General features: G+C 47.7%; 1 protein-coding gene across 1 annotated transcript in view; it reads right to left on the bottom strand.

The window, feature by feature from the left end:
• Positions 1-743, bottom strand: part of P2RY6 (pyrimidinergic receptor P2Y6) — a 33,683-nt gene extending 32,940 nt beyond the window's left edge. Inside the window, exon 1 of the mRNA XM_044258588.1 lies at positions 597-743. The gene's annotated coding sequence lies outside the window, so the exon portion shown is untranslated. The remainder of the gene's footprint in view (positions 1-596) is intronic.
• Between the last annotated feature and the right edge of the window lie 14,583 nt (positions 744-15,326).

A 15,326-nucleotide genomic window follows, 5' to 3' on the forward strand; every position in this document is an offset into this window, starting at 1 on the left:
CACTTCCTCCACCCAGATCCGGGGTGAGCTTTCATTCTCCAGAGCCTTTCGGGGTGCTGCATGGAAAAGTAAGAACTACCCTGGGACCACGAAAAATGTTCTTCCCGGGGTAACGGCTACACAAATGCTTCTCACCTTCCACCACCCGGCTCAGCACACCACACAGGGCAGCACAGGTGCCACACACGGAATACACATCTCAAAACCCGCACAGCACGCGTATGTATGCACCACTGTGTCTCGGCGCCTGCCACAGTGTGCACACTCCCGGGGGCACACATGGAACCCCGAGGTTCCTCCCGCACAGTCACCTAGAGCTTTGGGAGGTAATGCACACACTTCCTGCGCGTGGTCACACCCCACAATCCACTGGTCACACGCCACACCCACACCCACTAATGCATACAACCCGGCACACACATTTCCCATACTCCATACTCATGTCTTACACACTGTCAACACCACACACACACGCACCCCTAGGAACCCCACCCCGGCAGAGCTTCGAGCCTGGAGCTGGAGCGGGCAGACATACCCCGGACCCGCGCTTGCCGGCACCTCCTGCCCCTGGATTCCCCCGACCCGCACGCCCTTACCTGTGCCCCGCAGCACCAGCCGGCTCCAGGCGGGGAACGGCGCTCGCTCCGGCGCTGAGAGGCGAACTCGCACGCCTCCGTCTCTGGCGTTCGGAGGCGAACCCGCAAATCAAGCGGCCGCAGGAGTTGGTCCCCCCTCCCAGCCCAGCGTCTCCCGCCTCCCGCGTGCCTCGCAGCCCTAGCCCGAGCCCGAGCACCAGGACTGGGGCGGGGGCGTGGCCGGGCTGGCGCGCAGCCACGTTGGAGTCCCGCCCAAGCTGGACCCGGCTGGGTTGCCCGCCCCTTGGGGAGAGCAGGGGGTGCCGAGAAGAGTCTGGAAGAGGCCACAGGCGTCGGGGGCGGCGCTCTGGCAGGCGTCGGGGGCGGCGCTCTGGGTTGGGAATCGTGATCCCCTGGACTTTAGTCCAGGTTCCAGCATCCTTACGGTTCCCTGGTCTCAGTTTCCCTCTTTGTACTGGGGGCAATGGGAAGTGGTGATTCCTCGGGTCTTTGGGGCTCTGACATTCTGCAGTTCTGAGCTGGTGGCAGAGAGGAAGGAATAATAATTATTTCTTGAGTACCTGTTATGTGCCAGACACCGACTATGTTAGGTATTTTAATCCGTTACCTCATTTAATCCCCATGGCAATTCCAGGGACTTTTTAAACCCCATTTTACAGGTGGAGAAACCGAGGCACAAACAGATGAAGTGACTTGCCCAATGTTATGCAGCTGGTAAGTGGCAGATCTGAGATTTGAAACCAGGCAGTCTGGCTCTAGAGCCCAAGTACCCCTACAGCCCGGATTGGTGGCACTTTCCACATCGGAGGCCGCTCCCTGATCATCATAACAATCCCAGGAGCCTGGTCCATTTACGGATTAAGAAATTGATCCATTTACAGATCCATTTTACGGATTAAGAAATTGAGGTATGGGAAGATATCTTACCCTAGGTCATGGAGCTGGTGGGGCATCACACTAAAGTTGGGAGTTGGAGTGATGCTGGGGATGGTGTGTCAGGATAGTGAGACTGGACAGCACTTGGCACATAGATGGTGGTTAATCAATGTCAACATTCCTCCTGTCACTCCCTGTGCCATGCTTCTTTTATCTCCTAAGATCTCCTCCTGGACTCTGGCCTCCACTTCCCTCATCCCTGAAACCTCTCTGACCCATGGCCCTCAGATAAGCCAGACCCAGTGGTTCAGTGACCACTGCAGCTTTTATTCAACAACTGAGTTCCTAGTATGTGTCAGGCTCTGTGGTAGGCACTGGAAATGCACAAAGACAGTCCAGAGAGCTCTGGCTTCATGGAGTTTACAAGCAGTGGGGAACACAGACATTAGTCACACAAATTAATACATGATTACACATTGTGATGAGTGCTAAAAAGGAAAAGTGAAGGGCTGTATGAGAGATTATAATGCGGGGCAGGGGAGACATCCAGTAAATCAAGAAATTTGGGAAGACGTCCCAGAGGAAGTACCATTTAAGCTGAGACCAAAGTGAGTGGCTGGCCTCAATCAGTTGACAGTGAGGGGAAGGGAATCGAAACCACGCAGAGGGCTTGAGGCAGGAAAGGGCTTCTCTGGTTCCAGGAAATGAAGCGCAGCCAGACTTGGGGGTGCCCCATGAGCTGGGAGGCATGGTGGGAGATGGGTTACAAGAGCAGCAGTGGCCATCCCAGACAGATCTTGTGGCAATGGTCAGGAATCTGGCCCCTGTCTGAAGGGCCGTGGGAGTCACAGAAGTGTTTGGAGCAGCAGTGTGACATAATCCAATTTCACTTTCGTAGATTTCTCCAGGTGCTGGATGGAGAATGAGGAATGGATGAGAGGCGGAAGGTGGCAGCAGGAGCCCAGCTAGGACACTGCCTATAGTTGGCTTTCCATAGGCTGCAGGCTGGCTTTCCATAGTCTGGAAATAGATGATGGTGGCAGGCTTCTGTAGGGAGTGGGGGATAGAGCTCTGAGGACAGATCCAAGGATGTCTAGTGTCAGGGGCTCTCTCTGACTGGATAGATCTTGAGGCAAAGCCTTGTCTGGCTCATCCCTTTGCAGGGAGAAGGTGTTTGCCTGTGACTCAAGGGACTTGGGCCCCTAGAAATCCTCAGCTAGGGAGGCTCTCTCCTCTGACTTCACAGTGGCGCTTCCAAGTCCCCCCTCCTCACAAACCCTAACTCACCGATATCCCCATCCTAGCTGCTGACACCACCCTCTACTGGACTCACCAAGAAAATTTACTCACAAATGTTCACTGGCCCTTTCTTGCATCAGACAGACACTAGGACTGAGGTCAGGCTTTCTAGAAGGGGCTCACTGAGGTTTCTGCCCCCAACCTTTCAACTCAACAACCTTCTATCCAAGAAGTGGCTCTTCTGTCATCCGCAGTGAAGGCCCCAGCCAGTGTCCAGAGCTGTTCTGCTTCTGCAATCGGGTCCCCCGTACCCTCAGGCAGCCCACTCTCTCCTGGTCTCCTTTCCTGTCAGTCTGAATCTGCTCCAGCATCTCCCCCAGCCCTGCTTTGGGGCCAGGCTCTCCAGGTACTGCCCCCTCCCTTCTCTTCACCACCACTGCAGTCCTTTCCCATTTACTTCAGTCCCTACAGCACTCCCAACACAGCCCCTCCAAGAACCTAGGAACCCGTGTCTCCAAAGGAGTGTCACTCCATGGACACTGTCAAGAACTCCCAGGGTGGCCCCCACAATACCCCTCCTGCTTCCCAGATCCTCCCAGGGCTCTGTCCCTGCCTCTTCTCAGCTCACTCTGCACATTGTCCCTTGGGGAAGGCTCCTTCAATTACCTCTGTGTGCCAGACACCCAGTCCCCTCCTCTAGCCCAGCCTATCTCCCGCATCCCAGACCCATTGTTTCTTGGACATCTTTGATGTCCTTTGATGACCAAAGCATCCTCTTCTCTGCATTACTCTCCCTCATGTCCTCATCTCTGTGATTCATCAGCCCCGTCACCTCATCCCAGTATCTGTGACACTCAGAAGATAGCCCCTTCTTTCAGCTCCCTTTGTAGCTTGTATTCAGGAAACATTTACTTAATTCTTGCTGTGGGCCAGGACTAGGGAAGGATTTCTTAAAGAAAAACAACAAAAGAGAAAAAGATTATGCAGGAAAAAATTGGTGAACTCCAGTCAAATAAAATTTTTAAAGTTCAGTTAATCACAGACATACGCGTACACACACACACACACACACACGAGTAAAAAGACAGACCACAGGCTGAGAGAAGATAATTGCAATACGTGTAACAGACAAGGGTTACAATTCAGCACATATGAATAACGTCTAAGTATCAATCAGTAGAAGCCAAACCGCCTAATAGAAAACTGAGCAAAACACACAAACAGGAGTTTTAAAGAAAAGGAAGCAAGTAGGGTCCATGCACATAGGAAAATATGTTTAACCTCATTATCACCTAGGGAAATTTCAATTAAAACTGCAGCAAAATGCCATTTCATACACATCAAATTAGCAAAAATTGAAGAGCTTGAGAATATCAGCTTTGCCGAGAGCATGGAGACAGGAACTTGTACGCACTGCTGGTAAGGCTAGAATGCACACAACCAAGTCCAAGGGCAGTTTGTCAGTATCTCCAAGTTACAGGTGCATGGAGTCTAAGACTGAGCTGTGCCACTCAACATGCATAAACAGGAGAAACCCGCGGATGCTTCAAATGTACATCACAGCATTGTGTCTAAAGCAAAACACTGGAAGCAATCTAAATGTCCATTAACAGGGGAATGGAAAGATACATTTTTATTCAGGTATCCCTTGCTGTCTGAACTCTCACTCTCCCGGTGTTTATTATAATGGCTCGCAAAAATTTTAGTTGTAGAAAACCTGACATAATGGAGCCCCATGTGCTCACCAGCGTGAGTCTGGGTCAGCAGGTGTGGAGGGGATGGTGGTCCTAAACTCAGCTGTTCTCCCAAGAGGACAGGATCGTGCCCCATGCTTATGTCCCTTAAACTCATTTGATCCATAATTGTCACCATCTTCCTTTCATTAAGTGAAAATGGCTTCTAAGGAAGTTGGAAAGCCTGAGAAGAAAGCAGGTAACCCTAAGAGGCTTAGAGAAGCCCATACATTGGAAGAAAATGTGGAAGTCATAAAACTCACTGAGAGGCTTGGCCAGGCCCACGTCCTCCTTCTTCACACACAAGAACTGTTCTGTGCACGAGAAAACAGGAAAAAAAGCTCATTCAGTGTTAGATAATGGAGTAATCCGTGTTTTAAATGTTTTAGAACTTTCTTCAATGAGGGAAACGTCCCATATCTGCCATTGACTGGGTAACCTCTAGTCCCATGTGGCTATTGAGCTCTTGAGATGTGTCTAGTGCAACAGAGAACCTGAATTTGTATCTCTCAATTAATTTACATTTAAATTTAAATAGCCTTGTGGGGCTAGCAGATACTGTACTGGGCCGAAGTCTTTGCTGATTATTAATTAATACCTTTAAAGAATTTTAGTGCTATTGGGGGGAAATCAGTTGAAGTGTTTAGGTGAGCTAGGAACCTATTGTTTTTCCCAGCTAAAATTCTGTACTGTGAGCTTTCACTATTCATGAATTTGCTGTTAGGAATGGACTATGTCCTGATAATAAGGGATGGTTGTAGAGTCATATAATGGAGTTCTCTACAGCAGAGAAACTTAGGGAACCAGAGCAACACATAGCAACAAAGCTATGTCTCACAAGCATAACATGACTGAGAAACATACACAGGAGGGAGCACATGGAATGATACCGTGAACACCAAGTTTAAAAACATGTGAGATAATGTCAAAGTCATGTAAAAGTGCATGAAGATATGAGTGGGAATGACCAACAGGGTAGAGGTCACCTTGGAGGGGAAGGAGGAGGTGAAATTATAAGGGACACACTGCTGGGCTCTGTTTCTTTCCTGACTCCCTGCACAGTCTGCCAAGACTGAGGGTGAGCAGGACCCCATGGAGAGGAGGCACCTCTTGTCAGTAGCTTTCTCTGCCTTCCTCCCCACCAGTCAGGGCCCAGTGCTCCTCTCGGCTGCCAGGCTCCAGGGTTGGCCTCTGATATACCCAATCATTTCTGCCTAATGTTGTCTCTCTCCATGTCTCTCCCATCCCAGCAGAGAAGTCTCTCAGGGCAGGACCATGTCTGGTGTTCACCAGCCCCTTGTTCCCCCACACTTAGCACTGGGCTTTGTAACTATCTAAATGAGGGAATGAATGTAGATTTTATTTTTTCGAGGATTTAGAGTTATCCTTATCATGTATTTATTCTCTGACCCTTGCTATGTTCCCAGGCATGTGCAGGACCATGGATCCAAAGATGAATTGTTTGTGGCTAGGGCCTTCGAGAAGTGTTCAGTGTGGCGAGAGGATAAAGCAGGACGTGGTGGGCATTGGGACATGGAGACTTGCACTGAGGCAGGGGCACAGGGGGTGGTAGAGTGCAAGTGTGTCCTAGGCTGAGTGTTCGAGAACAACTTGAATTGTCTGGGTAAAATCCGGGGAGGTGGCAGCATGCAGATGGGGATGAGAATATTGTGAATTCTGGGGACCTTGTGAATCGCAGTCCTACTGTAGCGAGGAGGAGTAGACAGGACAAGGCTGAAGAAGGGGCAGGGACTAAGTCTTGCAGGAACTCGAATGCCATGCTGGGAATCTTGGTTTATCCTGAGGGTGATGGGAGCCATTGAAGGGCTTAAGCAGGGAAGGGATATAATCAGAAAGCTGTCTTAGAATGATTGCTTGTCCTGGCTGCTGTACCGGGCAGAAGAGGAGGCAGGGGACCAGTGGGAAAGCTGGACCAGTCGTCCAGGCAGTGGCGATGGAGGAGGGATAATAAGTGAGGAGCTGATTAGAAGATGGGTTGGGGTGCCTGGGTGGCTCAGTTGGTTAAATGACTGCCTTCGGTTCAGGTCATGATCCTGGAGTCCCAGGATCGAGTCCCACATCGGGTTCCCTGCTCGGATAGGATTCAGCTTCTCCCTCCGACCTTCTCCCCTCTCCTGCTCTCTCTCACTCTCTTTCTCTCAAATAAACAAAATCTTAAAAGAAGAAAAAGAAGATGGTAAGTTGTGGGGCTTTTAGGAAGTAGAATCAGCAGGACCTAGGCAGATTGGATATGAATATGAGGGAGACTGGGGGTTATCTTGGTTTGGGTTCCCCTGGAACTGATCCTGAGTTGAGGATTTAAGTGCAAGTACTTAATTTCTGAGGTGATCCTGGGAAGCGTGAGTAGGGTCTGGGGAAGTATGACAACAAGAAGGAAACGAATTCAGGGTGGTCAGTGAGCAGGTCATCAATGGGGGTCAATCTCATTGGGAACCACTAGGAGGCAGCACAGAACAGGCCTCAGAGAGGTCCCACCTGAGGGAGGGACTCTGGAGCAAATTTACCTACCAACTCCAGCTGTCATTGGTTAAAGGCTGGTCTCCAAACTGTCTGGCACTTGTGGCCAAGTGTGCTCCAAACAACCAGAGAAAGCCCCTGGGTAGAGTCCCAGGCGCCTTCAATGAGAAGCGGCAGGGGTGTGAGGAATAGTGGGTACTGAGGCTCATGGGCTGGGCGAGAGGAGTCCCATTTACTCCCAATAGGTTGAGCCCTGGTTCTCCAAGGTGGGCAGAGGAGGGAAATCCGTGTCAGAGTTGAGGGACTGGGGGCAGGCTTGGTGGCCCTGACTGTTCCCCAGCATCCTTCCCTCAGGCATCAGCCTCTCTTGCCTGGTCCACCCACTGTCCCTAGGGCCTCCTGAGTACGCAAAGCCTTGCTCGATTTCAGTGGAGACTGCTCCAATTGCTGGAAATGCCTCTTCTTTCTGATTAGCTTAGCTAAGTGATTTGACCTCTGCCCCCTATCAAGGCAGAGAAACTTGGTGACTCTTTAATAAAATCAAGTCCTGTCACCCAAGGTTAGCAGTGGATGGCAGACACGGATTTGGGGCCTAACTATGTTCTCTAGGCCAGACGGTGGGTGAGGTTGCTTAAGGGAGAGAGAAGAACAGAAAAGAACGTTTAGGATCGAGCCATCGGTTACAGGAAGGCAGAGGAGGCACCCAGGGATGAGACTGAGGAGGAGCAGCCAGAGCAGTGAGTTGAGCAGGAGACCAATGTGTTGTCACTGAAGCCAAGGGAAGACAGGCTTGGGAGAAGGCAGATGACGGCTGCAGGCTCAGAGCTGGCCCAGGAGCCAGGCACCATTCCCTGCTGGCCCCAGGAGAGGTTAAGGACCTTTCATTAAACCGCGCCTGGCAGCAAACTTACCTCCTCCTTTTCCTCTCCCTTCTCCTCCCCCTCTTAGCCTTGGCCCATGACCTCAAAAGCTGGCAGCTGGCAGGCGTCCAGTGAGACCTGGAGCTGGAGGAGCTAGGTCTGGCATTTCCAGTGACTCCCGAGACTACCCTGTACCAGTCAGCCCCCAGACTTGATGTGCCTGCAGCTTCCTCTTGAGGCCAGCACCGTTCTTTCAGCCCTAGCCATGGCCCCAGGACTCCCCAACCCCTTTCCGGAGGTCCGGGAGCCATTTGTTTCTCCTATTTACTTTGTCAGTCTGGAAGCCATGGCCAGGCTACGGAACCCCGTTTCCCATCCCCACACTATTCCAGCTGCCCATCTGAGTGACCCAGGAATTTCTGCCATTGCAGCTCTTCCTCGGGACTCTGGATCCCTCTCTTGCCTCCCCGTGTAAGGCGATCGTGGATGTGAGTGAATCATTGGCCTTTTCTGGGTCTCGGTCTCCCCAGCGATGCAAAATTGGGTTAGCAGTCCCTGCCCTGCCTCCCTCCCACAGCTGGCTCGGAGGGTTCATACTTTGTAAATTCTGCTATTTATACATGCTTCTCCCCCTCTTGGAATGTTATTCCTTCCCTTATCTTCTCAGTGGGTCTTATTTATCCTGCCAAGCTCTACTAATAAAGCATGCTACTATTTATTTCGTGTGTGCCCTGAGCCAGTATTGTGCCAGATGTTTTACATTCATCATCATGCTTCATTTGTAAGTGGAGTCTGAGTAGTCTGATCATTCCCATTTTACAGTTGAGGAAACTGAGGCTCAGAGGGACTACCTATATGACTTGTGTTAGGTTACACATCTAGGAAGTATTGCTCAGAACTAGAACTCAGGACTTCAGAGGTGAGACTTTGGTGTTTCTCCTTTCAGCTCAGCTCCTTCCCACCAGCTTCATGCCCATCAAAGCTGCTCCTGATTCAGACATTAACATGCTCTGAAAGGGACAGAGGTGCCCTTTCGGTCTCAGGGTTGTATGTTCGAACCCCACGCTGGGTGTGGAGGTTACTTAAAAATTAAATCTTAGGGGCGCCTGGGTGGCTCAGTGGATTGGGCCGCTGCATTCGGCTCAGGTCATGATCTCAGTGTCCTGGGATCGAGCCCCGCATCAGGCTCTTTGCTTGGCGGGAGCCTGCTTCTCTCTCTCTCTGCCTGACTCTCCACCTGCTTGTGATCTCTCTCTCTGTCAAATAAATAAATAAAATCTTTAAAAAAAATTAAATCTTAAAAAAGTAATAATGTAATAGTAATAATAATAAATAAAAGGAATATAATACCTTTGACAAAAGAGGTGACATTCCAGAGAGGTCTGTGGCTCAGCTGCCCCTAAGGCCTCACTGAGTTCCATAACACTGATGCTGCCAGGGGGCACAGGGGTGACAAAATCAACACATGGAGGCAGGAGTCAAATAACATGAGAGTTGAACCTTGAGATCAGGAGGCAAATCTTTCACTTGGTGCCAACAGATTCCTGTCCCTCTTAAATCAGACTTGTTGAATCTGAGATACGGCCAGACATGATTGTTTGGTTTCATAATCTAAACGTCACCACGAAGAAAAAATTGATATTTGCATTCACTTCACATCCTGAAGAAATCAACAAATCAATATCCAAAGCCTGAAAATGACCTAAATATCTATTCACAGGGAACTGGTTAGATAAATCATGGTTGGACTCGATCCCTGGACCCTGGGATCAGGACCTGAGCCAAAGGCAGACCCTTAACCAACTCAGCCACCCTGGTGTCCCAGGAATTTACCATACTCGAATTAGTTTGCATAAATGCACACATTAATCTTCTTAGGCCTTATATAGAACACATGATTACTCCCATTTTTTCAGAGGAAGAAAGGGAGAGACCCATGGTTTTGTCCAAGGTCACCCAATCTCTAAGGAAAGGAACTGGAGCCGGGGGTCCTGCTAACAGGAACAACAGAAAAGGCAGAACAAAACCTTCACCTTTACCTCTCAGAGAGCCAGTCCCTCATAAAAAGGGGGATAATAATTCTGTCCTCCTGTGTGGTTTGAAGCAATGTAAGTAAAACTCTTAGCACTGTGCCTAACCTGGAGTAAATAATCAAATCCTCTCTTTAACTATTGGAGTGCTTTATTTAAGTAATAGAACAAGACATTCCAATTCAACTGATACTTCTTGATATTTCAAATTGATATGCAATTTGATATTTCTTGCCATATAAATTAAGAAAGGGAGAAGCAAGCACTGAGGAAATGAAGGAAGTATAGGAAACCACTTTTGCCCTAATGATGACTGTGGATTGTTTTTTTTTTTTTTTTAAAGATTTTATTTATCTATTTGACAGAGATCACAAGTAGGCAGAGAGGCAGGCAGAGAAAGAGAAGGAAGCAGGCTCCCCGCTAAGCAGAGAGCCCTATGCAGGGCTTGATCCCAGGATGCTGGGATCATGACCCAAGCAGAAGGCAGAGGCTTTAAGCCACTGAGCCTCCCAGGTGCCCCAATGATTGTGGTTTTATCAGTGAGACAAAGTTAAGTAGACCCACATACCTAAACTTGGTAGGCTGACAGTTTGTTATTGTTGATGTTCAGCTGATTTTTCCATGCTGAACCTCACTGTAAAATTAAGAAGCAGATGAATTATTTATATGATTTTTTAAAAGATTTTTTTAAATTTATTTGAGAGAGAGAGAGCATGAACAGGGGGGAGGCAGAGGAAGAAACAGACTCCCTGCTGTGCAGGGAGCCTGACCCAGGGCTTGATCCCAGAGCCGTGGGATCACAGCCTGAGCTGAAGGCAGACGCTTAACTGACTGAGCCACCCAAGTGCCCCTACAATTATTTTTAAGGGTTATTTAAGTAATCTCTACACCCAGCATGGGGCTCAAACTCACAACCCTGATCAAGAGTCCATGCTCTGCCAGCTGAGCCAGCCAGGCGTCCCTGTTTACCCAAATTTACGTTCAGTGGTTTTAAATGACAAAACTTGCCACGAGAGCTAAATTTTTTTTAGAATATTTGATGCCATTTTAGATAATATTGTGCAACTTTCATACCACCAACCACCCTCCACCCTGAATTCTTGGATATATAAATAGTCCTTTAATCACCCTGGATTAGGGCTGTTTGGGGGCATTAATGGTGTCAAAATGGTGGCATGGTCATATATTCTCTTTATCATGTAATGTTAAACGTATGTATTGACATACATGATGCTCACTTTGTTTTCTGGCAACTTGCAGATCAGAAAAATACTAACAGAGTATTGCTGTCCTGCAGTGAAAATCAGATAAGAAATCGAGGTGCCTGGGTGGCTCAGTAGGGTTGAGGGCCCAACTCTTGCTTTCTGCTCAGGTCATGATCTCATGGGTCATGAGATGGAGCCCTGTGCTGGGCTCTGTACTCAGTGGGGAGGCTGCTTGAAGATTCTCTCCCTCTGCCCCTTCCTTTAAAAAATTTAAAAAAAAATTTTTATGAATTTTGTTTATTTGAGATAGAGAGAGTGAGAGCAAGAGAAAGAGAGCATGAGCCAGGGGGAGTGGCAGAGGAAGAGGGAGAAGCAGACTCCCCACTGAGCAGGGAGCCTGATGTGGAGCTCGATGCCAGGACCCAGAGATCATGACCTGAGCCAAAGGCAGATGCTTAAGTGAATGAGGCACCCAGATGACCCATCTCTGCCCCTCTCCCCTGCATGCATGCATTCTCTCTCTCTCAAATAAGTCTTTTTTTTTTTTTTTAAGATTTTGTTTATTTACTTGACAGAGCGAGACACAGCAAGAGAAGGAACACAAGCAGAGGGAGTGCTCCCAACTCCCCAACACTGAGCAGGGAGCCCAATGCGGGGCTCCATCCCAGGATCCTGGGATCATGACCTGAGCCAAGGGCAGATGCTTAACGACTGAGCCACCCAGGCACCCCCAAATAAGCCTTAAAAACAAGAAAATTATCAGATAAGAAGCAACGTAATTGTTCCTTACAGTTTATTTTTTGTCTCCAAAGTTTGAGAATAAGGGGATGTGATTCACATCTCAAAGGAAAAAGTCCTGACTTCCTTCTCTTTTGTGGATGGGGGTCCCAAAGGTCCTTACTCACCAGGGAGCATGGTTTTATGTGGAAATAACCTCCACCTGTGACCTCTTGAGGATATGGCTGGCAGAAGCTCCTAGATGTCGCCACTCTTACAAGCAGACAAGAAAGGCCGGAATAACAAAGCGAGGGTGACTAGGAATAATAAACCAAGATCAAGACGGTTTGGGTCCACTCTGAGCTGTTTACACAGGTTGAAAGAGAAGCATTTCTTTGGAATCCTGCTGCCTCTTCCAGTAACAGAACTGACAAGAAAGAGAGCCCTTTCCAGTATATTTGGCACTTCTGGGTTTAGGTAAACCAGTTGCAGTGTTCAACTTTTCTCCAGGTCACTACGGACTCATAGTATATGTGCACAATAGGGGAAAGAGCAGGAGACAAAGAGGTGCCAAAGAGAAGGGAAAAGTGTCTAATGTATAAGCAGCCACACTTAGTCAAACCTGTCTACACGGTGTGTAGATGAGAATGCAAAGAACAAGCCAAGATTACCTATGACGGAAGTGATGAAGAGTCTATTTTAAGAAAATAACCAAACATTTCTCCATATGTAGAATGAACTTAGGAACAAAAGCCCACCATGAGAAAACACCAATGAAATAAAAATTTAGATTCCCTTACATTATCACTCCTTTCCTGGATTTTAACCAGGATTTTCCGTTTTTCCCCTTGGGCTTTCCAGAGGGGCTTCAGCGTGGGCCCACATTGGAATAGAAATTACACAAGTTCATAGACCCTGATTCATAGACCCTGGAGAAGAGTGTGTAAGACCCACAAATGTTGCTCATTCAAAGAAGAGAGAAGGGGCACTGGTGTGAGCCGAAGGGTTTTGATTTGCCTTGAGCAGATTGAGTGAAAACGAAAGCAGCGAAGACTGGCTCCTGGATATCAGTCCGACCGCAGTGAAAACGATCTCATTGACACAGGCGCTGGTGCAAGCTGTATCATCTGGTGCAAGGTATCATCTAGGTAATGGTTGGTGCCATCATCTGGTGCAAGGTATCATCTAGGTAATGGTTGGTGCCATTCCCATTACGTAAGTTTGGCCTAAGCATATGCCCTATGCGCAGTGGCTCCAGCAAATCCCATACCTCCCTCCCTCCGCCACATGTACACACGTACACACCTGATAAGATGGGCTGGCCTTATAACAATGATGGATTACAGACAGCCACAGAGCAATTATAGACCATTAAGGTCACCGCATGGTATTTGGAAATGACAATAAAGAGTAGGAAAATCAGCTGAGTCACGCAACTGGTAGAAGAGGTGATGTTCTTTGCTACAAAGATCATCAACATTTTGGGGGTGGAAACAGAAGTCCATGAAGCCCTGGTTGAAGTGGGGGGGGTAAACAGGAGAATTTGGGCTGAATAGAGTGCTTTGGGCCAGGGCTCTCACCATGGTGACAACTTGTCAACACAGAAAGGCGAAACTCAGGCCCTGGAAAATAGTTTCCACCAGGTGTTCCCCTCTGGGGAGATATGGGCAAAGAAAACCAGCTCTCCACCCCCACCCCCCACCCCGAATAACAGACGGGAAGATTCTCATGAGCGCCCGCCCCACTGAGTGGGATGGATTCGTCTGCTGGGGCTGCCATAACAAGGTCTCCAGCCTGGGGGCTTAAACAACAGAAATGTGTTTTGTTTTGTTTTTTTTCTCACAGTTTTAGAGGCCAGAAGTCCAAAATCACAATGATGGCAGGATCAGTTCCTTCTGGGGGCTGTGAGAGATAGATCTTGGCTTTCCCCGGCCTGTAGATGGCTGTTTTCTCCATGTCTTCCCATCCTCACATTCTGAGGTACAGGTTGTCAGGACTTTCCCATATGAATTTGAGGGGGAAACACAGTGCAGCTTATAACAGGGGAGAAAACCCAAATGTTGTCCAGCCTTTGCACTCTTTCAGATTTCCTCCCCGTTTCCCTTCAGGATAAATGGCTTCCGAACATTTAGGAAGTTGGGACCTTCTACTTTGTAGTTGTGAAGAGAGAAGAGACACTGGTTTTGACTTCCATGTCTGTGTCTACTCCTCCACCGTTTTCATCTCTGTATTTCTGAGGAAACTGGGTCATTTATCCTGTAAAAGTGTTCAGATTGTGAATCTAGCCAATTGTCCACATTGTCATTTAACACATTCGTATGTACCCTGCATCTCCTGAAAAGTGGTAGTAAAATCCAGACATCTGATCTGACTCAGGTTCCATTTTTTTGTCAAAAATTCATAGGTAAGGGACGCCTGAGTGGCTCAGTGGGTTAAGCCACTGCCTTCAGCTCAGGTCATGATCCTAGGATCCTGTGATCGAGTCCCACATTGGGCTCCTGGCTCGGCAGGGAGCCTGCTTCTCTCTCTGCCTCTGCCTGCCTCTCTGCCTCCTTGTGCACTCTCTCTCTGACAAACAAATAAATAAAATCTTAAAAAAAAAAAAATGCAGAATCTTGACTCAGTTGTTAAGTGTATCCTATGGTTCGGGTCGTGATCTCAGGATGGCTTGGGTTGTGATCCCAGGGTCTTGGGATCGAGCCCCACATCGGGCTCCCTGCTCATCGAGGGGTCTCCTTCTCCCTCTGTCCCTTTCCCCACTTGCTCTCATTCTCGCATGTGCATGCACATAAATAAATACATAAAAATCTTAAAAAAAATTCACAGGTAGTGGTGTGTACTTCTTTTTGTACCACATCTAGTTCTCTTTTTTGTGATGTTCTATTGGTCAGTGAATCCAGGTCCTAGGAGACCGCTCCATCCGTCGGCAGCCATTGACAATCACTGCCTAGATTTAGACAGAAACACAATGCAAGCTATAGTATAATTTTAAATATGCAAGGAGCCACATTAGAAAAGTAATCAAAAATGAAATTATTTTAGCAATATATTTTATTTAAGTCATTATATCCAAAATGTTGCCATTTCAATATACAACCAATATAAAAAATTAGTCTTTTACCAACCTTTTTTTTGGACCCAAGTCTTTGTAACCCATTGTGTATTTTATACCTGCAGCACAACTCAGTTCAGATGGACCATATTTCTAGTGCTCAATGGCCACTTATGATATGATTACAAATACTGCTTTAAGGTTTCCTTGTAATTGTCTTTGTCCTTAGCATATGTCCCTCTTAAGGGTATACAGTGAGACAATTATTAATTCTAGGAAAAACAAAAAAAGCTCTGCAAGAAAGAAAATGTAATCATAGAATGCTATGTTACTGCAAACAATACTTGCAAGGTCATAAAAATGTTAAGCACTGAATATTGTTTTACCCAGAAATTGCAGTGGGAGGATGAGGGAAGAAAACTATATCTTCATCTTTCACACGACAAATCAGTGGACAATGTCTAACATGGAAGGAACCATTGGTTTTTTTTTTTTTTTCATTTTTGTTTGTTTTTAACAGTCTGAATGAGTTACCGGCAG

This window comes from Neovison vison, chromosome 7, assembly GCF_020171115.1.
Source record: "Neovison vison isolate M4711 chromosome 7, ASM_NN_V1, whole genome shotgun sequence".
Lineage (NCBI taxonomy): Eukaryota > Metazoa > Chordata > Mammalia > Carnivora > Mustelidae > Neogale > Neogale vison.